The 22,553-nt window shown below is 38.8% G+C and overlaps 1 long non-coding RNA gene across 1 annotated transcript; it reads left to right on the top strand.

Annotated features, from left to right (window-relative positions):
• The first annotated feature begins 7,805 nt into the window (after positions 1-7,805).
• Positions 7,806-15,853, top strand: LOC104140028 (uncharacterized). The gene is made up of 5 exons (XR_693206.2): positions 7,806-8,062; positions 8,155-8,491; positions 10,879-10,978; positions 12,074-12,137; positions 14,814-15,853. It is a non-coding gene; the product is annotated as an uncharacterized lncRNA (long non-coding RNA).
• Positions 15,854-22,553: the final 6,700 nt, after the last annotated feature.

The raw sequence follows: 22,553 nt of genomic DNA, 5'->3' as shown, positions 1-22,553 counted from the left end.
TCTGTGGCTCTGTGTTTTTTCAGCTGCGTACTTATAGGCTCAGCCTATTTTTGTACAGGCCCTAGTCTCCAGGAGTCTAAGCCAGTGCTACTGAAAACCGTAGGGAGAGAGAAAACAGACTTAGCGCACGCCGTCTTTTTCCAGGGAGCGTTTGCTGGGATTGTGCGTGGATATACTTCCCTTGAGCCTCAGCATCCTGCCTCTCCCCAGAACGCTGTGTCCGCTCCTGTGCGCGCGGCAGGTGCCAGGTGCCCTGGTGTCGCAGCAGATCCAGCCTGTGATCCAGTTAAATCTGCTCGTGCGCCTCCCTGGTGCCACCGGCTCATCAGAATAGGGGAAAGGCAGAGCAAATCCTGATTTTCAGCAGCAGGCTGCTGCTCAGAAGTAGCCAATTCTTTCTTTTCCATGCTTTTTCTCTTTTCTTTAGCAGCAGAATGTAAACCTCAAATGCGCAGTGGCTCTTGCTCTAGCATCTAGCGTGATACACACAGCGTAACAACATGGGAGACTTGCCCTGAGTTTATTTAGAATAGACTTGTTGATGCTTAGTGTTTTTTTTTTTAAAAAAAATTGCATCTGTGATATTTCCATAATAGCCTTGGCCTTCGTTAAGGAAAGAAAGAGGTAAGGGAGACATGTGATCTTCCAGGTAAGTATTGGCAGTGAGTAACTGCATGTTTGCAGCTCTGTTTTGTTCAGGCTGTGCTGGAGGCAGCAGAGCAGCATTTGCAGCCGTGATGGGAGGAAACCCCCTGCTCCAGCATACCTTTGAGGAGTTTTGGAGAGCAAGCAAAGTGCGTAGGATGCCTGTTTGTGGGAGTACTTTGCTGTTTTCCATGAGTTTCTTCTATCCTGTATATTACTTGTTCTATATCAGCAACATCCAGGATTGCTTTGGGCCAGTTGATGAGACTTCAGTTGCAAAGAACGCAAAGCATGTGACAAATTGCAGCGACAGGGTTTTGTTCCTTGCTAGCTTGTGATAAAGAGGAACAGAAACACTGACCAGAAAAGCCCTTCTGGACGTTTTTACATCTTTTTATAAGGAATACCATTTTACATGTCTTGAAGTGTATTTGGTGTTTGCCATTACCTTATTAAAAAATACAATATATAATGAAAAAATATGTTAAATTAAGAAATATAAAATTATGGGTGGAAGAAATAGTAATACTTGTAAGGAAGCAAAATGGGTTATTAAAACTTAAAATGTGAGAATAAATACCCTGTCCCTTTGCTCATCTCAGTGCTTCCTATGCTACTAGATGCTGTAACTAGAGTAACCGCAGTTACTGCAGGAGTAACTTGTAACTGCAGTTACAAGTAAATCGGCATAAGCATATTCATGCTAGAGGATTGTTTTTAATTTCTTTCTACTTTTCTTAAGGTATTACTTTTCCAGAATATTCTGACTGATTTGTTTCCGTTAATATTTAAACAAAGTTATTCAGCCAGTTTTAAGTATACATTCAGCAGAAGTTGTCATTTAATACAAATAAATAGAAAAAAATAAAAACAGGAAGTTTTCTTAGAATCTGCATTTGAAGTGTGTCAGTTTGCCTTGTTCTGGTCAAAAGCATTTTCTAACTTGCTTTAAAATTGCACTTTGAATATGCAGGAATTCTTAGATTTTTGTGTGGCATTAAGTTTCCAAACAACAATCTTCTAGTGCTCTCCTATAATGTACTTCACGCTGGCGATTCTCACGAGCAGATTAGATAAGTGGCTGCTGGGAATGTGGTAGGATACACTTAATACTGCTTTATACCAGAGGCTGAAGGTCTTGAACTCCCTCACCTGATAGGTTAGAAGGTTTCTGTAATTTTTAAACCTAATAGTAGGGCCCTATTCACATACGTAAAATGTATGGATGCACACTAAACTATTATACTGCTTCCTACTAAAAAATATAAAATAGCTTATTTTCTGTGACCCCGAATTTATTTTTCAGTGCAGCTAATAGGAACCCTTTGACCTTGGTAGATCTGAGAAGAGATCCGATATGTTCAAGCTGGTGTTGGACTGAGCGCTCTGCTACCCTGTTCACATATATTTCACATATTTAAAGAAGAATTAACACATCGTAACATATTCAGTCAAGAGTTATAAGCATATGAACAAAACCCCACTACCAGTCTCCTCAGGCAGGAGATCGCTCGCAGTCAGCTACCCTGATCCCTGGCAGACTAGCAGGATGCTAAATGGTCTTGTGGCTTTCCTATCAGCAGGGCACCTACTGCTATTCCAGGCACTGTGCTTGCTGTCTAGCCTGTTTAATCATAGACGTAGGCCTATCTGTTGCTGAAAATACTTCAGAATTGACTTCTTATTGTGGTGGTATATCCATGTGTGCTTTGTCATAGAAGCCTGATGAACAGCCACATACTGAGATGTCTTCTGTAGGAATTATTTTCTGAATCTTCCCACGCGAGAGGAACTGTGTCACCCTGGTGCCTGTCGGAATATGGCAAGGGTCCTCGTTCTCCCATCCGTATAGTAGCTCTGCTGTGGGCAGAAGTGAATTTTAGAGCTGATGGCTTTCTCCTAGGGCACCTTTCTTAGTTTTCCAAATCTCGGAGTCTGGTGGTGTGAACTCTTCAAGACCTGCAGGCCTCGAGCTCCAAACTAACATTTCAGTATGCATGTAGCTGTATGTTAACTGAAATCTGGTATCGGTGTAATGTGTTTATAGCAAAATCTCTACTAAATATGGGCTGCTGCAGCTGGCTCCAGCCCTGAAAGTGTTTCAGAGACATGTTAGTATTTACTCTCTCTTCAGAGGACAGCAACAGAGGGACCATATTGCTGCTTTCGTGGAAAAAAGGTAGCTTTATGAAGACTTTGAAGTGATTTTACTAACATGCAGCCAACAATTTTAAAGCCTAGAATTTTGTTCTCTGAACAGACATGATTTCCCTAACGTTATTTGCCAGTGTTTGTGCAGTCCTGTGATGTTAAGCTGATAGGAAACTCATCCTAATACTCCTCAGTAGTTTAGACTGTCAAATCTGATAAATCTAATCCAGCAGAAATCAGTTCAAAGAATAAAATCGGCATACCGGTTGTTATAGTCCTTTTTTTCTTTTCTTTTTTTAATTCAGGAGGGCCACAGAGCATATTTTTCTTCCTTTACCTGTTTTCCAGATCGTTGAGGTGATCGATTTTTGTAAATGAAAACTTCCTCTTTTTGTTGAGCCACTGGGTTAAATGATGATGATATCTGTAAGTGAAAATTCAGTTTTCAGCTTCCTCAAGCCACATTAGCCTGTTGAATGGAGTATTTGTTAACCCTGAAGTCAGGACCATTTTCAATATGGGGCATTTTTTTCAAGGAAGTTTAGTTCTTTTCTGACAAACTCTGGATAACTGTCAGCTAAGGAGTTTGAGTTTGAGCAGCTGTTGCTCAGATTTTGTCATACTGCCTCATAATTTATCCTCCTTGACTTTCTCCAAGTTTAGCTGGAGGATGTTGTTCCTAACTATTTTGGGAGTTTTAATACCTTCTGTGAAGTATGGTGGATCTCCTTCTTCTGAAATGAATGCATTTCCCTATGTCATTGTCTCCCTCAACAGCGATTTTAAGAATCCAGTGAAAGGAACTTGTGGTGTTCTTAGAGATTTATTTTTAATTTGTAGTGCTTAAAGCAGCACTTGCTCCATAAGCTAAAATAGAGTAAATTTAACACAGAGTTTGGTTACAACAACTGCAGTATAAAGTTAATGTGTTCTAGTACATTCTTTCTTTGCTTTCCAGATTGTTGTTCAGCATAGCTATTTTCCATGGACAGCCTCATGCAAAGTTTTTCAAAAGAAACTGATTTAAGGATCAATGTGTATAAATATTTCCAGGAGTCAGGATGACTATGAACTTATCACTCCTGGCTTGTTCTGATTACTAGTGAGAAAAGGTATATTGAAAAGAGACTCATTCCAATATATGGCTTTTTTTTTTTTTGGAAATCTGATACCTTGACCACTAATGCCTCAAAAGAGAGGAAAAGGTTATATAGGCTACCTTCCTCAATGTTTGTGGTCTGTGAAGGCCTGTTTCTGTACTAAAGCTGGAAGAACCTCTGTCTGGTTGAGTTAATTGTTATTGTATGACTGTTAAGTATTTTCATCAGGATCTGCACTAAATTCTTACTGTAATGTCTTCATGATGCTCTGAAATGGAAGAGTTAAAAGCTTTAGTTTATCTAGTTAAATTGGCCTCTGTAGTTGGACCCGTTCACCTTGTGTCCTTTGTTCGCTTCAAGACCGGCTTCCAATAAAGGTCCATTATTATTGTTACTATTCAGCCAGTGGATGAGGCAAGTAGCCAGTGGGTGGTCTACAGTATTATGCTACCTTTCAAAATGATAAAGTAATATTCAGAACAGCTCCATCTTATTTTCCTCGTTAAGTTCTTACACCTTATATGCAAACATAAAACTATGGTAGCGGATATTACTCTGTAAAAGAAGAAATGCAGTGCAGCAAGAGTTTTATAGCAGCATGCATTTCAGCTCTGGAAGGAATATCTAAATGTCTAGTAACACAAAGGGGCAAGGCAGCCTACACTGCCACAAAATACATGCTGTTGCTATGTTCTCGCTTAATAATGCTCTATCTGCCTTCATTGTTGTTATGGTTTATATAACTGCTGTTTTATATTCTGCAAGCCAGTACTTTGCTGAAAGCCAGAATTCTAGATCTGAGTTGTTACAGCCTCCGGGAGAAAATTGCTCCTGCTGATAATCAGCTCCAAAACCATTTCCTGATCGTCTTGTACACGAGCTACTCTGCTGCTTTTGCATTGCTCCGAGACTTTCCTAGCCTTTGGACTGGTATCAATAAGGGGAAAGAGAAAGGAAAAACTAAGTATCTCTGTTTTCTCTGGTTTTCCCTGCGATGCCTCATAAATTTCATTCAGTCAATTAAAAGTTACACACAGTCTGAAAATTATATTTAACAACACTTTAACTGTTCTGTTTTCTTTTCTAACAGTGAGGGTTCCTTTTGTTACTATTAAATTTTTGTTTTCATATAGGGAATACCCATCAGTAGCTAATTTCTGTTAACCTCATGGGAACGAAATGTTTAATTTCCAAAGGAAACAGAATTGCTCCTTCCAGAGACATAGAAAAAGTTCAAGAAAAATTATTGCTGCTACGTCTTCATCTCAGTGGCTGTGGCTGAATTTGTATCATGGTTCAAGCCCAAGGAATTACAGGTGTGCTATGGGGTTGCTCTCTTCTATACCACAGCTGCATCTGAACTGTCCATGCAGCCCCTAATGCCGTCCTTCACCTGTGCTCCTTGCCTTCTAGATCTCCTGATTGTTACTGATTTATTTTAGTTAAAATATGTAGTATGAATACTTGAGTTTTTGGTTTAAATAATTGTCTGCTATATTTTGAGAAAGTCTTCTTGCTCTTTTATAAAATATTGGCTTTAAAAGTTTAGATTTGTTTAATACCCTACAAGTTAATTATAAAATGATGATTTTTCAAAGCATAGCAGACAGCCAGGGGCGTGAATTTTAAAACTAGTGTTGAAGTCCTACCCACAGATAATAAATCCTTCCTAGTTGTATTAACAATAATTAACGATAAGTGCTAGTATAATCACTAGTAAAGAAATTTATTATGGCTTAGAGATGAAACAATAGCAGCACTTTGCTGTTCTTTCTAACTTTTCATGGGAGTCTAATGAAATATTTGCAAATGGGTACTGAGACTTACCTGTGGGCTAGGCACTATGATCCTATATGACAGATGTGAATTAGGAGAATACATGCCAGCTTTATAAAGCTAAATAGGCATCTAATTGTACACTTAACGCCTGACTGAGCTATTCAAAGTGTCTGTGCTGCATTGAGATTAATGATAGGTAGGTAGCAACTATAATGTTATTTGCATTGAGAAAACTACACTTTTCAAAATACTTATACGTTGTCAGATATAATAGGATTGTGATTTTTGCTGATGCCTGTAGTCAAGGAAGCAATAAATGGTAAAACTTAAATAAGAATACCTACGTGCTTGCCAGGCTCAAGTTTTAACCAGCACTTAATGCTTTCGTATCAGATTTTGGTTTAACAAAGAATGGCTTTTGGTTTTAAAAGAGTACAGCTTGGATGTAACTTAAGCTGCAAGTGCTGAAAGTTAAATAGGGATGTTTCAACTTAGTATTTATGAAGCTTATAATAAATTTCAGGGTACATAAAATTTTTTTTTTTGTTTCCAATCCTATATGAATAACAACTGTCCCATTTGTAATTTTAGCGCAGAAGATTTTCAAGATGCCCTTTTTTGTCCTCTGGTACTTGAATACAGCCTTCATTCCTTTTTGTTTTTGATGTTGTAACATAAGAAAATTGGCTGAAAGATTGCTGTGTTTTAAGGCACTTTCTAAAGTGCTGCTAGTTTAAAAAAAAGAAAAAAATCATTTTATAGAAATGACAGCTTGATGGTCTGTGTATATCACTTCTGCCATCGCCTCTGTGTCAGCCTGAATCAGTTTATTTACCAATACAGTTGCAAGGATTTTTTATTTGGAGCTTGCAAGGTCAAACATGTCAAACACGTTGGTGGAAACCAAGTTGTAATATAGCACCTTCCATTTTCCTTTGAATTAGTGAGAGTAAACTCTTTAGATGCAGAGTTTGTTCTCTTTCTTCACGCTTTCAGGTAAGGATGAAAAGGCAGCCTCTTCTGAGAATGAAGTATTAAACATAAAGAGTATTATCCCTGTGCTCCATGACTGCTGAGCTGATGGCTTTTCAATTTCTACAAATTATATGTGAAACAAAAAAGAGTTTGTATTGTTTTTATTAACTGTAAGTTTGAAAGTATCTCAGCTAATAAATAGGGAAATAGATTAACATGCAATGGATTTGGCTACTTCCATCACTCAATGTGCGATGTCTAATATGACATCTTGTAAAATGAGGATTTATCATTTGCTGCTTCTGAAAAAATAGCTGATTTGTAAAAGATGGATTAAATCTTAATAAAGTTTTTGAGAACGTTCAGTGTAGCTGACTGAATCCGCTCCCCTTTCAATATTATACATTAACTGAGGGGAAAAAAGTGACGATGATGAACAGCTGCTGGATGAAAAGTTGGGCTTGATCTCATCATTTAGTCACTTTTGCCTCATGTTCTTATCGGAAACATTTGAAGTGCAATTCGCTAAACCTTTAAGGATTCAAATAGGACTTTAAGAATTTAGCTTCTTGCAGGATTAGTTATTTAAAGCTTAATATGACTTGAAATGGTATTGTTAGTCATTAAACAAGGAGGAGTATAGTTTTTATTCTTGTTCTATATCCTGAAAATTGTGATATAAACTCAGTTCATAGCTCAGTAGAACAGATCTCCAGAACTGCTACGTAGATGGTAATTGCAATCTATGGTAAATGAATGGTGATTTACAGTACTCTTAGATTCATTTTTCTCTTTCAGACTAATAAGAGGTTAAATTTCCTGCAGTCCGCATATTAAATTTTATTATGCGTGGATACCATGCTTAACTATTTTGTTTGCTATAATTTTTTACTTATTTAGACATCATAAAGACTAGGATTGAATGTATTAGAAACGAAGTTATGCGTAAAGCCAGGATTTTATTTCATATAGGAGTCATATGATGTTGGACTAATTGCTCTTTTATTAGACCTTATGCTTCTAAAAGATTGTAGGCTTGCAGGTAACTTTTTTCAACACACATTTTAGTATGTATCCTTGTAACGCATCAAAACTCTGTTCCTGGGAAAGGCAAATAACCAACCTGCTCATGCATTTTTTTCATTACTTTGGTAGCATCCAAAATAGTGGCATGGGGATGTATCAAAGCTTGAACGTTTCTTCAAGACTTTCTGCACAGATCCAAGGCTTGACTTACGTAACATGGATGTCAAATCCAAAATTGTTTACTAGCAAAACCTTATTTCCTGACAACTAATTCAGAAAGTACCTTTTGAGCACCTGGAAAGTACCTATTTTACCCTGGAAGTTCCTGAGAAACCTGCTTAGGTAAAGAGGGTTTTTATTTCCCTCTCATTCATACTGTTCCTGAGGTAAGCGACTCTGGTTTCTTCTACCTTTCTTCATAGGTTATATTTTTGAGATAGCCGATCGTACTTACTGCTCTCCTCTGGTGTCTCTGCAGCTGATCCACGTGCACCTTGACCCGCAGTACCCAGACTGATTAGTTGCAGTGCTCTAGATGACATCTCACCATCAGTGCAGAAGACAGATGTATCCGTGGACTTTACCAGCCATAATTATGCCTACCTTTCCTGCAGCAACCAGAGATCTATGGTTCACATTCAGCCTGTGATCTGTTCAGTCCACCACTCCTATTTTATATATGAGCAGATGATTTTTTTCCTTCTTGAACGTAGAAGTTGACACGTATCCATATCTTTTGCAATGATTTCTTCTGTTGGCCAAGATCACTTTGAACTCTGAGCTTATTCTCTGAAGTGTGTGCAGTCTCAGCATTCGTGAGTATCATACATGTCATTAGTTGAAATAATAAATCCTTGATAGCTACTATCATGACTTCTGTGTCATCAGTGATCATTGGGTTGTGGTATCTGAGAATGCTTCCAGTTTGACTATTCCTATGTTTAATTATTACATTTTTTAAAGCAATGTGTAACACAAGTTACAGATGTTATTTCTGATTCACAGTCAAAAGTTACTACGTATGAGAGAAGCTAAACAACATGTTATATGGCTGTAATTTCATCATGGACTTCTGCCCAGAAAGTGTAAAATCCTAGGGAAATAATCTCATTAATTCAACTCACAATTTGTAAAGATTTGCACACAGGCATATTAAAAAGACCATATTCTTTGCTTTCTGTGACTGATGATGTGAGGCTACAAGGAAGTTCAACAGTAGACTGCTCTCCTGGTTACCCAAGAGGCAAGTGCATAGCTATCAGCTGAGCCAACCTGGGCTGATCAGGAGACCATACTGACCCTGACATGTGATTGCTGGAATCACCCATCTGGGTCTGCAGCTGCCAAACTTGCCCTGAGGGTGACTGTAACACTCAAATTCAATTTGAGGGAGACTGAGGAGGGTAACAAAGTAATGGATGCCTTGACCTGATTAATGATCAAGAGAATACTGAGTTAAATACATGCAGCAAATGCTTCCTGAAATAATTCTATTATTTTAAAACAGGTTGTTCATGTAGTAAGCTTGAGTACACAGAACTATCTATCAAAGAAATAGTGGTGTTTGTATTTGAGTAGTTCTCGGATGCTTTACTGAACAAGAGAACTATGAATGTGTACTGCTTTTCTATGTTTTTTTCTCCTTTCCTGGTTTCTAGCCTTTTTGTGTCAATTGCTGCCTTTTTAGTTAATCCTTTTGCTACAAATTCACTGAACACTTAGGCTTATTTAATGAAATATCCAAGTCTGGAAGAGGCCCTATTAGGCTTGCTGCGTGATCCGGGGAGGCAGGTTGGTGGGCTGAACATGGAGGCGAAGGGGTGTCTAAATTCTCTCTCTTCTCTGACTATGTGTGGGCCTGGAGAAACATAAGTGCCTAAATTTAGATGAGATGAATCTGCATCTGACAGCTTACAGGAAATAATTGTTTATCCTCTGGGAATTTAGCCATGCTCCTATTTTTGTCTTAAAAGAGCTACATCTAAGTCTATAGCAGTTTTGTGAGCCAACATCAGATCATTTAAGCACTAATGTGGTTAAGCAACAGATGAAGTATAACCATTAATGGTAAACAAGCAAGAGAAAACAAGTTGATTAACCCTGTTTCTTTTTTCCCTGTGTTATTCCCTGTTTTCCTTTCTTATAAAGCTAGCAGAAATGAAGGAATAGTTTGGCTTACTAATATAATGAAGATCAATGCAATCTCTGAACACAAAGGTTGAAAGAACAACATAATTGTCCTTCGTTTTCTTGATGCAAGAGGTAGACTGATTTCAATTAGTAGATTAAATTGAGAAGTGCTGTAAAGAAATCAGTGGCTTTCCTTCCAGATGAAGTTTATTCAATGTGATTCCTTTTTTGCCTCATCATTTTAGACAAATAAGTAACTTTAATGAGTAACAATAGTATATCAATGATTAATGGGTTTAAACTCATTCAGTAAAATACAGAAAACTTGTAGAACAACAGATGGTAACACTTAGACCCCTCCAAACATATAGATATTATTTTCTTCCTGCAGCCCCTCATAAGAGGATTCCAGGTTTCTCGATGCAGGGTGGGGGAGAGAGTGACTTGGACTCAAGCGTGGAAGCTGCTAAGAAGCAACATACAGATAGCAGACATCTTCCTAATTTCGTCTTTCATCTTGCCAAAAAGAGTCCTATCTTCTGCTGGCTATCCAAAAATGCAAAATGAGTACTTCTGTGCCAAGCACATGGGGCTGTGTCTGCTGCTATTCCAGCCACCTGCCAGCTTCCCTTTGCAATGGAGTGTGTGGGTGGTTGCCAAAAGAGAGAACTCACTGCAGAAGTCGGAAAGGAAATTTCCTTCCTTTCCGCTTTGTCTTTTAGTTGATGTTCACTTTTTACATTTTCCTCTTGACAAAAAAAATTAGCTCCTGCGTGTCATCTCCCCACAGTAGCTGGTACTGGATAGATTTCCTTTTAGGCTGGGCAACCCCACTGACTTGCCAAATTTCATGCTCACTTGCTCTTTTTACCCTAACATGTTTTTGTAATTAAAAGTACCCTTGCACAGTATGAAGGATCCATGCCTGAGCAGTTTAGGAGGTCTAAAAAATTAGATCTCAATTTCTAGTTTCTGGGAGGTGGGTTGCACTAGCTCATGATGTCTGTGCTATCGTTTCTCAAGGGCTTTGCATGGAGATGATTTTGTTTTTCTCTTTTTTTTTTTCCTGTAGGAAGAGGAACCTCAAAGGGGAAGAAGCTAAAGTGAAAGAGCAGCTCAGACTCATTCACGGAACTGATGGAGATGTGGCAGGAGACAACATCTTTTCAAGTGTGATTATTTACCTTCTCTTGTTACAGGCTTTTAAGAAATATGAAAATGTAGCAAGACCTTAGCAATGAAAAAGAGAATTTTAGCTCATTTGCACTTTTACAAATGTACAAATAGTACTCACAGAATTGTAAATATTGAGATATAAGTGTTTATCTCTGTCTATTTCATTTTTCTCCTTAGAAAAAATGAGAGCTGCAGTAATTTTCAGAACGATTCACTAATGTGTTTCCTGCAACTTAGGTTTTATTTCTTTCTCATTGGTTTGACAAGTATGGAAATGTCACACTGATTGCTAACTTTGCAACTACCTGTCCATTTAAAATCTGTCCAAAGGTACATTAAATGAAAGTAGCAAAATTACTGCTCTTAACTGTTATAATCCTAGCTTAGTCCAAATGTTGTTAATTATCCTTATTATGTTGTCTCTTCTTACTTAATTGATTGTAACTGAAAGGCATGCTATATCCTGTCCACGTTATTTTCTAAGTGATCTTTGGTGATTGAGGAGACATTGGTCATATTTCAAGTTGATTTTGGGCATTCATTGGCAATTTTTTGTGGTCACAGGCTTTTACAGTGAAATAGTTTTCAAAGTATCTTGCTATTCCTACTGGATGTTATACCTACAAGGATCTCTTGTACCTATACCCTTAAATATGTTCGCTGTTTGTATTTTAGTTTTCAAATTTTCTGCTGTTTTTCACTAATGGTGTCCAAATTCAAGAAGGAGTCACAAGGAGCTTTTTTCCCTGTTGCCTGAGTACCTCTGTGATATGTACAGAAGGAATGTTATTAACCCTCTGTTGAAAGTACTACCTGCAAATGTGATTTCTTCTTTAGGAGAATACTCTTCATCTTGCAAAACTTGACAAACTCATTTTGTTTAATTTTTCCATAGTCTGATCAAAGCAACTTCTTAATGTTTTCTTGGTACATTAGCACTATGAAATTGCTGCTAACAGTATCAGCCAGTTAGCAACTCTTTAATCTGGTATATTGTTTGTCAAGCCAGTGTGACAGAATGACAGGCTACCGCACTAATTATCTGGCTTCTGCATAAGTAGAAAATTGCTCCTGTTTGACAACTATTTTAGGTTACAGAAGCAGAGACCTGAAAGTCTGGAAACCAAGGATACATCAGAGAGGACTGTGGCTCAGGTAATTGGCAATGGGAGGGAGGACCTCTCACTTTTTTGTAATAAATCAGAAAACTCACTGAATGCAAGGGATGAAATAACTTTTAAAAGCTTTGAATTGAGCATGGGGTGCAAAGTACTGATTCATAAACCTCACTTTGTGCCAGAAGATGTTGGGCTTACGTAGGTTGCAGATATTTACTCAACTTGAAAAGCAGCTAACCCCCCATGCATGCACCTGGCCTCCCTTACCACCTGTTTAGGTGACTTTTTTGCTGAATGATTTCTTTTTCTTGAAAACTCTTGAGTCCCTACGTAAAATCCCATGTCTGAAAAGAAGAAAGGCTCAGGAGCATCAAGTAGAGAGAGGTGAGCTATAGAGTTTCCCTCTAAACTTGTTACTCAAGGCTTCAGCTAAACCTGAATAGGTTTGAGTCCAGTGTCTCATGAGAAGACTGCTTTGTTTGGGTTGTAAATCAAGTGAGAACCTGAATTCTGTAGTGTTCATGCAGAGGATCCTTGCACCAGGACTCCACATGAGCCTCTTCTCTGGAAGAAAGTAAAGGAGTTTTTGCTGTTACCTGGGAAGGAGGCACTGGCATTGGCAAGGACTTTGGAGCTCAGTGCCAGGAAAATAAAATTCTAACTGTTAAGATGTTTTAGGCCATACACCAATACTTCTTCCTAAGCTGAAGCAAAAAGCTTAGCTAGTCTCTCAGAGCTGACTTTGGAGCAGTTGACTGTGCTGATGAGCCCTCTGCAATATAGAGGGACATCATGCAGTTGTGTAGCCATGGCTTTTTGGTTGCTGTCAGAGTAGGGTATTACCTAATTGATGTTAGTATCTTACTTTATATCCATGGCAGGTCCAACAAGGGTTTAACGAAGTTTCCCAAGGGTAGAAGAGGAAATTTTGCACGTTGTTACAGTGAACAGCATATACAAATGATATGTGTAAAGCTATTTATATTTGCTAATAGACTGTGAGCTTTCTGCATCACTGAGAGATAGGAACTCAGCCTAAACTCAAGAAGGCAGTGCTAAATGACTTGAACAAAACTATATGCTACAAGAACTGGAGAGCACAGGATGATTTATGTAGTTTGTATGGAAATCGTAGGACTTTTGTCGTTATTTTGAGGTGAAACACAGTTTAGCTTTCGTGTTTTCCGTTCTTTTCAGACCTGAAGCCCCCAGTAAAAGTTTAGAAGTAAGAGGTCTTGCAGTCAAAATGATAGATAATAGTCACTAAAAGGCCTTGCAAAGAGAATTTGGTGAATTTCATGCTTATCTCTGTCACAGCAGATTTAGAAAAGCTGAGGAGAACTGGTAATGGTTATACACTGAAAATGTTCTGTAGCACAAGAGAATCACTATCTCCCCATGTAACACTGAATTTTGGGGCACAGTTTAATGCAGAAGGCAGCCTAGTGGTATTACATGGTCAGTGATTGTCTTCTCTTCTTAGTAGTGCTGATTTAGCCTATTCTGTTTCCTTGCATCAGGGTTGGGCTGATCTGTCTTAACTGGCAAAATCATGATTTGGAATGCCTGGAAAAACAGGAAGGAGTTTGTTTTTTCTGTCTTATAAGAGTGCAGCTGAAATGCTGCATTCTCATCTGAGCACTTCAGTACTGGAAAATTTTGGGAAAGCCAGCAGGTATTCACAGAAGAGCAACAAAAATGATTAAAGGGCTAGAGAGGTTGATGACTTGACATGTGAAGAAATATTAAGGGAGCTAAGTATGTGTTGCCTGGCCATCTAAATGATACAAAAAAATTCAAGCAGCTTTATTGAATTGATGATTGATTAGATGAAATGAATAAAACAGATGAAAAGAATTATTACCTGCTGGATCATAGGAGCATTGTGATTTTGGATTAGATCAGCAGTATGTGGCCAGTATCTCATCTCTGGCAGTGTGGGTAGCTCACATTCCCCAAAAAGGATGCAGAGAAATCTCAGCTGGGTAATTATAGACTCCTCTGTCTAAGGATAAGAGGTTGTGGTTGTCTTAAGTCTGTGAAGAATTAGGATAGAATGACTGAAAGTACTTGGGTCAAAAGTAACTCCAGGTAACTTTTACTGAGAGCTTAAATAGTTAATGAACAAGGGCACTTTGAAAATGCTGTCCTTAAAGCCTGTGTACTTTTTGTATTATCCTGCCAAATGAAACCATGAAAGAGCTCACTGTCTGCATTACCACTGAATCTCTAGTTAATTCACCAGTAAGTGGAGAGCACAGGTCTGACAGATATTTTTTTAGTTTTCTCCTTTACAATTCTGTATATAATAGAGTTATAACGTATTTGGGATAGCAGCTACTGAAAATTTGCTGTAAAACAGTTCAGTAGACACATAGTGTGACTTTTTTCAAGTCAAACCATAACAGTAGCCCAACATTGCTTGAGATTGCCCTCTAGATGAATTTCAGATGTCAGCCTTTCAGGTTCTTAGTTAACAAACTGTCATTAAATTGTGACCCTGAGGACAGCGTTTGCTCAAAAGAAAAGTAAATAGAAAATCCAAGGAGGAGCTCAAGGATTTTTCACTCACAGCTATGCACATTTTATTGAAGGTGTTGTGCACATGTATAAGTGTCTTTGAGCATGGAAGAGCAGAGAACAAGCCCCTGACTTTTGAATGAAGCCTTTATGCTGTGTGGTGCCCCAATGTTTTCTCTTCCCCTGCCTTTAGGTGTCTTGTCCTAGAGCATGCTCTGGTCTCTGTTATCATCTCATCCTTGAGCCTTGTCTCCTGTCAAGGCCATTTTGTGCTGCTGGAGAAGAACTTAGAAATCCTGAACACATCTACATTGGACAGTGGCAAATCCAAATCCCATCGTTTACTGGCTGAACTACCTGAGAAATCCGCAATTATGCTATCTCCAGCTTTTCTCTGAAGCCGGGTTAAGACTTGTTTTCTTCCCTTGCTTTCCTTCTCCTGTGGATAATCTGGGAATGCTTAAGAGGAATGGTAGGAAATGTGAATAGTAAATGGTTCTGGGGTTATTCAGTATTCTGTTTGCGTTTTTGTTTTATATCTTAAGTCAATCACATACCATAATAGGCTATTTGTCACCACAGATATCTGTATACATAAAGGATAAGTAGGTACTGAATATACGCTTTTAACAATGTTCTAAGCATTGCCAGTGATATATTATTTTCTTTTATCTCCTCTGTATATCTCTCTATCAAGGGAGTGTCATTGGGTGTATCCCAGTGGAACTGAACAGATTCTAATCAACTGCTAAGAAAAGAAGATATTACACCAAGACAAGAATAGCTGCTTGATAGAAGCTCCTCTGTAAAAGTATAATTCTTTGATGTTCTCTTTTTTGCTATTGTGAGGTACTGAGTAAAGATGGTATTTAAAAAAAAATCTAACTTCAGGTATTTTTCTGTGGACATAAAAGGCGAGATTCATGCCGGCAGGCAAGAGGCTTCTTGGTGCGTCCATTGACGTGCAAATTAGGAATTAGTACACTAAAAGCATTGTATGTTTTATCAGCGTAAACCAAGTGTGAGCAAGACATGCTGTACAGTCTGTGAGTCAATATAGTGATGGTGCTTGGGAGACTGGTATTTTACCGAAAAAGCCATACCTCTAAAAGCTCTTGTGTGAGGGAACGTTGTCTGCTTTCTTCATTTTGTACCTGCTCTGTAGCTGGAGGGCTTCCATTGCTTTCTGGATCATACTTTCCACAAGTCAAAATAAAGATGATTTACACTGCTAGTGTTTATAACGTTTTGAGTTAAAAAGAAACTGAAGCAAATTCAGGAATGTGCCTGTTTTCAAGCATGAGTTACTGGTCAGTATCACATCCAGCCATACCTCTTGGATTGAACATATAACACTGCTCAAATGCAGGTGGGCTGCAAACTCCAAGAAGCCCAATGTCCTGAAGAGTTGCCTGGTAGATCAACAAAAACATGTGCTCCGACACTGCAGTAACTAGAATTACTCCCTAGTGTTTGGGCAAATTCTATCCAGAATATTCAAAGCAGTGGTGTTCCACGTGGACCTAGAAAATATTCTGAGCAACTGTTAGGGAGGGAAGTCTAGCTTCTAAGGTAGGACATATACTCTGGATCTCTTGGGCCAGCTTTCTGAAACCATTTAGACTCTTACAGTATCAGAATTTTCCTGTTTGCAAGTGCTACAGTTTTTTGCTTTTAGTGGCAATTCATAGAGGATTTTTAAATTTACAGATAAAAATTATATAAGGTATCTACTGAAATACTTAAATAACTTTAAAACCTGGCCCTCTGTATGAACTGAAGAGAGACAGTGAGTCATCACAACTGAACTCAGCTGATTCTGAACAAGGAAGAGAAGTGACTAATAGTTTGGAAATCATTGGAAACATCAGGACTTTCATTCGGGTTAGTGAGTAGCAGCAGGTCAACTGAGAAACCCTCCTCCCACATGAGCTAATGTGCACTCATGGAAAGGCCCTCACCTGGAGTCAGCCAGGCATGGGAAGGGGTAGCTAAAGATGAACTCACTTCACCTGTAGCTGAGATGCTCTGCCTACTTAAGTTTAGTCATTTTAGTGCAACACGGTTTGCTGACAACTGAAGGTGTTTACTTTTCTCTAGAAATTGTGCCCCCCCCCCCGTTATGCTAGATGAGTTAGCCTATCTGTTTTGTTGTTTTTTTCTGAGTTACTCTAAAAGATAAAAGATACTTTTCTGCTTCATTGCCTCTCCCCACATCTGTCTTTTTTATTGGTTTTAATATTACAATTGAAACTAGTAGGTCTGTTTGAGTCTGGGCCCCCATTACAGTAGCCATCAGTTAAGTGTATAGATATATGATCTGCCACATGAGCAGCCAGAGGAGAGAGGAGTAGGTACCAGGTGAGGAGCAGCCACCTGCTCCTCCGGCAGCAGGACATGGGAGCTGACTCCTGGCTGCTAGTCCTTTTCCCTGTGCGCTGGAGTGTCCCACTTCCTTCTGGGCTTGTCCTTCCTATATATTTTGTTAGTGTTTCTTTTAGGAGCTTTTGCATTTTTTTTAACTCTTTCTTAATTCTCATCTGTTACCTTTCAGCCACCTTCTTTCAGCATCCACTAACAAGAAGAGTTTAACCTTTTCACTGCAGGTTCTCACCTGCCCTTAATGTCTTACAGCTAGCCTGTATCTCTTCCTTCTGTCTTGGGCTTTTTCCCTTTCCCAGGCAGGAGGAGTTGGAGCTGCCCAGGAGACCCAAAGCAGCCTTTCCCTGGAGCAGTGGCCAAGAGCCACTAAATGGGTAAATGGGTAACCCTGCTCTGTTGCTCTGACCCATGTCAAACTTTTCCAGGTATTCCCACCCCCTACAGAGTCTCCGCATGAATGTTAGCTGTACAGGAGCGAGAGCTGCCCCATAGTCATCCAGGGAAGGGAGTTGTTAAATCTCAGTTTGGTTTTGGCCACGTCCTCTATCCATTCCGTAATGCCTGTAATTTGCGTGATTTCAGAGTTCCCTGCTATCCCCGTGGAGATGGATCCTTGGAAAGTCCTGATCTACAGCAGAAAATAACGTTTTGGTGTATAGCCTATACAAGGACTGCACTGATCAGAAAAGTGGCCAGGGCTAGCTTGGCCTGCCGAAGGTGTGGTATCGTGCACGATGGCTGTACAGAATATGGGGCAGACAGTAACAGTCATATTTAAGAAGAACAGGCTTCAATTGGGACTGAGCTATTTTTTTTGTTTTTGGAGGTAATTCCATTCTCGGCTTCCTTCTGACCAATGGCAGTTGTACACAATTCTTCCGGTTGCCAGTGTTTGGCTCCCCTAGAGAATGAATTCCAGCGTTTTCTGTGCTTGTTGTCTGAGAAACAGATGCACTGGCTTGTATGGTCATTGGTCAGAAAGTTTCAGATTATTTTATACTTTTTTTTTAGTATTTGCTTTTGTCTTCTTTTGGTCATATTTGTACTTATGTGTTCTTTACGTGTGAATTTTTGTTTGATATGTACAAATTATCAGGGGAAAAACGACTGGGATTTTTTGCACACTTCACAAGGGTTTTAGATGTATATTTTCTCTATAATTAAAAAAAAAAAAGTGGGCATCTGGCAAGAACATCTGTCCAGTGGGCTGTTTCCCTTGTTTCCCAAAGCATCTCAGCCCTTTTGGAAATTAGCTTGATGAAATCTATTTGCATTAGGCAGCTAGCACCAATTGTGTCATAAAGGGTTAAAAACAGTTTTTCTTCTGTGCTTGCAAGCATTCGGGAAGGGTAATGAATATACTCCAGTCATAATTGGTGTTAGAGTTCAGCCTAACACAAAGGCAACCAGTTCAGCTCCGGAGAAAAGAACGTATTTGTTCCTTCAGCTTAATCAAAACTTATGTTCTTTATTTTCTCCTGTATTTGCATGAAGAGAAAAGGTCTCTACTTGACAAAGAAATGTGTGAGTGGCTGAGAGGGGTGTTTCAGTGATTGAATTTGGCTCAGGTCACCTCTGTATTCTTCATGAGAGCTGTAAACTCAGTTTTTTCTCCCTCAGGTAGTGGGTAGGAAAAAAGGAGGAGGTACCATCTAGAATATAATGGTTTAGTTTTGTTTACCTCTGTGCAAGAGGCAGACAAGCTTCAGGTAGTTCTGTTTGCTACTGATAAGTACATAAAGTTTTAGATATGCGAGCCCAAAAAACTGGGTCTGTATCCCAGAAGAATGTGCTTTTTTTCCAAAGAATTAATACGCCTTTCTAACAAAAGGATGTTGAAAATGCTGTTAGTTTTTTGGACTTGATGTTTCCAGCTGTAGCTCAAGCAATATGGAAGAAAGACCCCAGGCAACACAGATTAAAGTCAGGGAAATAATTTCTGATTTGAACCTAGTTTACATTTCAGTATTTGGTCTGGTCTCACTTTAGTACAACTTGTTAAACTCTTTACATTCTCTCTAACCCAGATGATTTTAACAATATCCTTGAGCCGTTTTCCTCTTCTCGCTAACTGTCCAATACTTTCAGCTGCCTGCTGGCTGTATAAAGAAACTTTTCCCTTTTAATTAAATCATTGAGTTCATCACTGAAGGCTATGAGCTCGGAAGGAACTTGTTTTCCTTTGAGTCTGGATCTTGGCAAGTATGACAAACATTTGTGCAAGTTAATAGAGACCTGAGAGTTTCCTCCCACCTCCCAGGAAAGCCAAGAGCAGTTATTCTTCGGTAAGCGAATTCCTGCAGTGCCTGGTATTGCAATATAATGGCAGTTTCCTGTTTTATTCTGAGTAATGAGACTAGACTAAGTCTTTAGCAGAGGCATGTTGCCATCCTGTCCCTGACACCCATGAGATAGCGTAGCTTGTAGACACCCAGCTAAAAAGCTACTGTGGTCCTTATGCTTAATATACGTAGCACAACTAATCCTGAGGCAAAAAGTAGTTTTCCAGGATAACAACAGAGAAAACAAAGATGTTCTTAAGCATGATAACATTATACTTTTAATGGTTTTGGGGAATTCTGTCTTTCTCCTGTGAGTTAGTGTAACTTTATCTTCATTAATTTCCATGACTTCTATCTTGGTGAAAGAACTATAGGCCAGAAGAAAACTGAATAATCACTTAGATGGTAGATTGTCCTGGCAGTAGCTGAGATGAACCTGCAGCATTTCATAGTAGTAGAGCACATTTCCTTTGCTATGCGAATGATTCTGTTTCTTCTGAAGTAATCCTTTTCCTTTTCTTTTTCTAATGTGATGAAGGGCATGAAATAGTGTAATGCAGTCTGATCATTTAATTCAAACAGGATTATTCTTCTATCTAATCAACACCCGGGAGCACGTAAATCAGTGTATACCTGATCAGAATTAATTACGCTTGAATGGAAGTGCAAGTGCCCTAGTATTTGTGAAGGAAGCCTGATAAGCAATACCAGACAACTGCCTAACCAAAAACAGGTTTTCAGGTAAGCTTCACTGCTTTTTTTCTTAAGTTAATTTTATGAAGCTAATTAATACATATGTGTTTATAAAGCAGTAAGATTTATAGCAAGCTGATAACATGCCAATCCGTAACACACTGATCCATAACGCAGAGCAAAAACTATTACAAGTACTCTGGGATCATATCTCAGTCCTTGTTGCTGCTAAAGCAGATGGAAATACAGTAATAATATCCTTCTGAGGATACCACGTGCCCATTTTGTAAGGGATTTAAGATAATATCATGTGTATGGAATAAGGTACAGGGCAACTGCAGAAGCTCCTTGCACTCTCTTTGATCACTACATAGACAGAACCGAGGCTGTGCTAAGGTGGCTACCTGCTTTGAAAAACCTAGTTTTACTTAAGTAGAAGAAAACTTTACTTAAGTTTTACTTAAGAAGAAGGAGATGGATGGGGCCTCCAGGGACTGGATGATCTCCAGAGGTCCCTTTCAGCTGAAATTAGGTTCTTCACTCAAAACCACAGACTATGTATGTATACTATATAAGTTACTAGCCAGGTACATATGTTTTTTTTATTAGTCAAACGTATCGAAGAAAACGTTTTGAGATGGATGACACCTTTTAAGAAAAAGGTGTCAAGATTATCAGTGCAGATTACCAAATCATGTGATAATCTCTAAACTGAATAAAAAAAATTGATGCTGATGATATTTATTTTACATTTGTTTTGGAAGCTGATTAAAAGTACAAGGTAAGTGGTATACAGTACTCCTTGTTTCCTTTCTTATTCTCCACAAAAAGAATGCTAGCCCAGCTTCATGAAAAACAGATAAAGAGGGATGAACTGCTACATGGAGAGTTTTAATAGGATTCAATGTACCTGTAAAAGAAAACAATGTGAGCAACATCAATACGCAAAGGGGTCAATTACAAACCAAGAGAAGCCAGACGAAAGATGAGAACTAGTCGAGTGTCAGTATTTGTACAACTAAAGAAGAAATTTGATATAAGTATGTGCAAATGCAAATTGTAGGTTATGAGCCATTTGAGTGTAAGTTTAAGAACAGGCTTGATTGAGATAAGCAGGTCATTGTGTATAGGTATAAATGAAGTTCAGAGAGGGCTCCTGAACAGATAGCAGCTTTCTAAAAATTCTAGAAGGTATATAGCTGAATTTTTCATTGTTTTATAAACTCTATGCCTAATGAACACAGTGAGTTGATGTTTGAGGTGTGTGTTTTTAGTAGTATGCACAATGATGAGTTGCTTGGGAAAAGTACTTAATTTAGACATCTACTCTTTGAGGACTATCATGGACAGGAAAAAAAATCACTGTAAATATGGGAAAGAGGAAAGTTACCCAGCCCCAAAGGAATGCCATGTTCTTTACAAAGTCATGAAATGGAAATAGGTTTTTGGGGGGAGAAGGTTTACTTCTGTTCAAAGTATACTCAGAGAGCCATTTTACAAGCCTGAATTACAGCTTTTGATATGAAACTTTAGACAAACTAAATGCCTATTTGTTAGATAACAGTAGGTGGTATTTCAGTCTTGGCATATTATCTGGAGTGATGCAGCTCATGAAAAAAGAGAGGGCAGCACAGACGAGATGGTCATGCACTGTGGGAGCTTCCTTACGCACGTTTTTCTGAGTATGTCTTAGTCATCTATACCTGGGAAAGCAATAGGAGCTCTGGCACTGAGTCTAGGGTTAATTTACACTTTATCTCAAACGCACACGTTTCCACATGAGGCCTGGACTGTGTTTGGCAGGCCCCATTAGTAACACCCCCTGTACCCCAACTTCTTCATTGATCCTCCTCAAGTCAAACCATCACTTTTGATTGTCTTTGGCAGAATTGGCTCTGTCTCTGGTGCCTGAATAGGTGAGCAGAGTGGTTGGCTAGGTGGACAGGCTTTGTAAGCCCTCTGGTGCAATCCTGTGCTTGGGGATCCTCTCATCTCAGGGGTGCTATATGTCACTGACAGATTGGTCTCCCCATTTCCATAAGTTGCCCACCACCATTGCTTTTGTTTCCCCTGGGGAGTGGACCTGGATCCTCAATTCCTTCCAAGGCAGAGCATTCATTTACAATCTCAGAGAGTAGTTGCTGACAAGTGAGGAAAACAACTGTATGGGAGATGCTGTCCTGCGTTTCCAGCCAGTTTTCTTTGTGCTCTGTTTTCAGCCACATCAATCCACAAATAAAAAACAAAAATTGCTTAAATATGCTCATTCCCTCAAATCAGTCTTTCTTTGTCTTTCTTTATCAGACTGAATTATTCTTGAAAAACTACACAAAGCATTTGAATGGTAAAACATCCAGCAAGGGTTACTTTATCAGGTGTAATTTCAAAGGTCTCTGTATGTAATTGTTAAACTGGCACATATTTGAATTTGTAAGAAAGCTAAAAATCTTGTATGTTGGATTTCAAGGTCAGATGTTTTGCACTCACAGTGAAGTGCAACTTATCCATTTCCTAGCCAGGATCCCTTGTAGGAAAACATATGCTACTCCCTTGGGATTTATGCAAAGAAAGGGATA

Source organism: Struthio camelus, chromosome 9 (genome assembly GCF_040807025.1).
Source record: "Struthio camelus isolate bStrCam1 chromosome 9, bStrCam1.hap1, whole genome shotgun sequence".
Lineage (NCBI taxonomy): Eukaryota > Metazoa > Chordata > Aves > Struthioniformes > Struthionidae > Struthio > Struthio camelus.
This window is presented reverse-complemented; position numbering and strand designations above follow the sequence as displayed.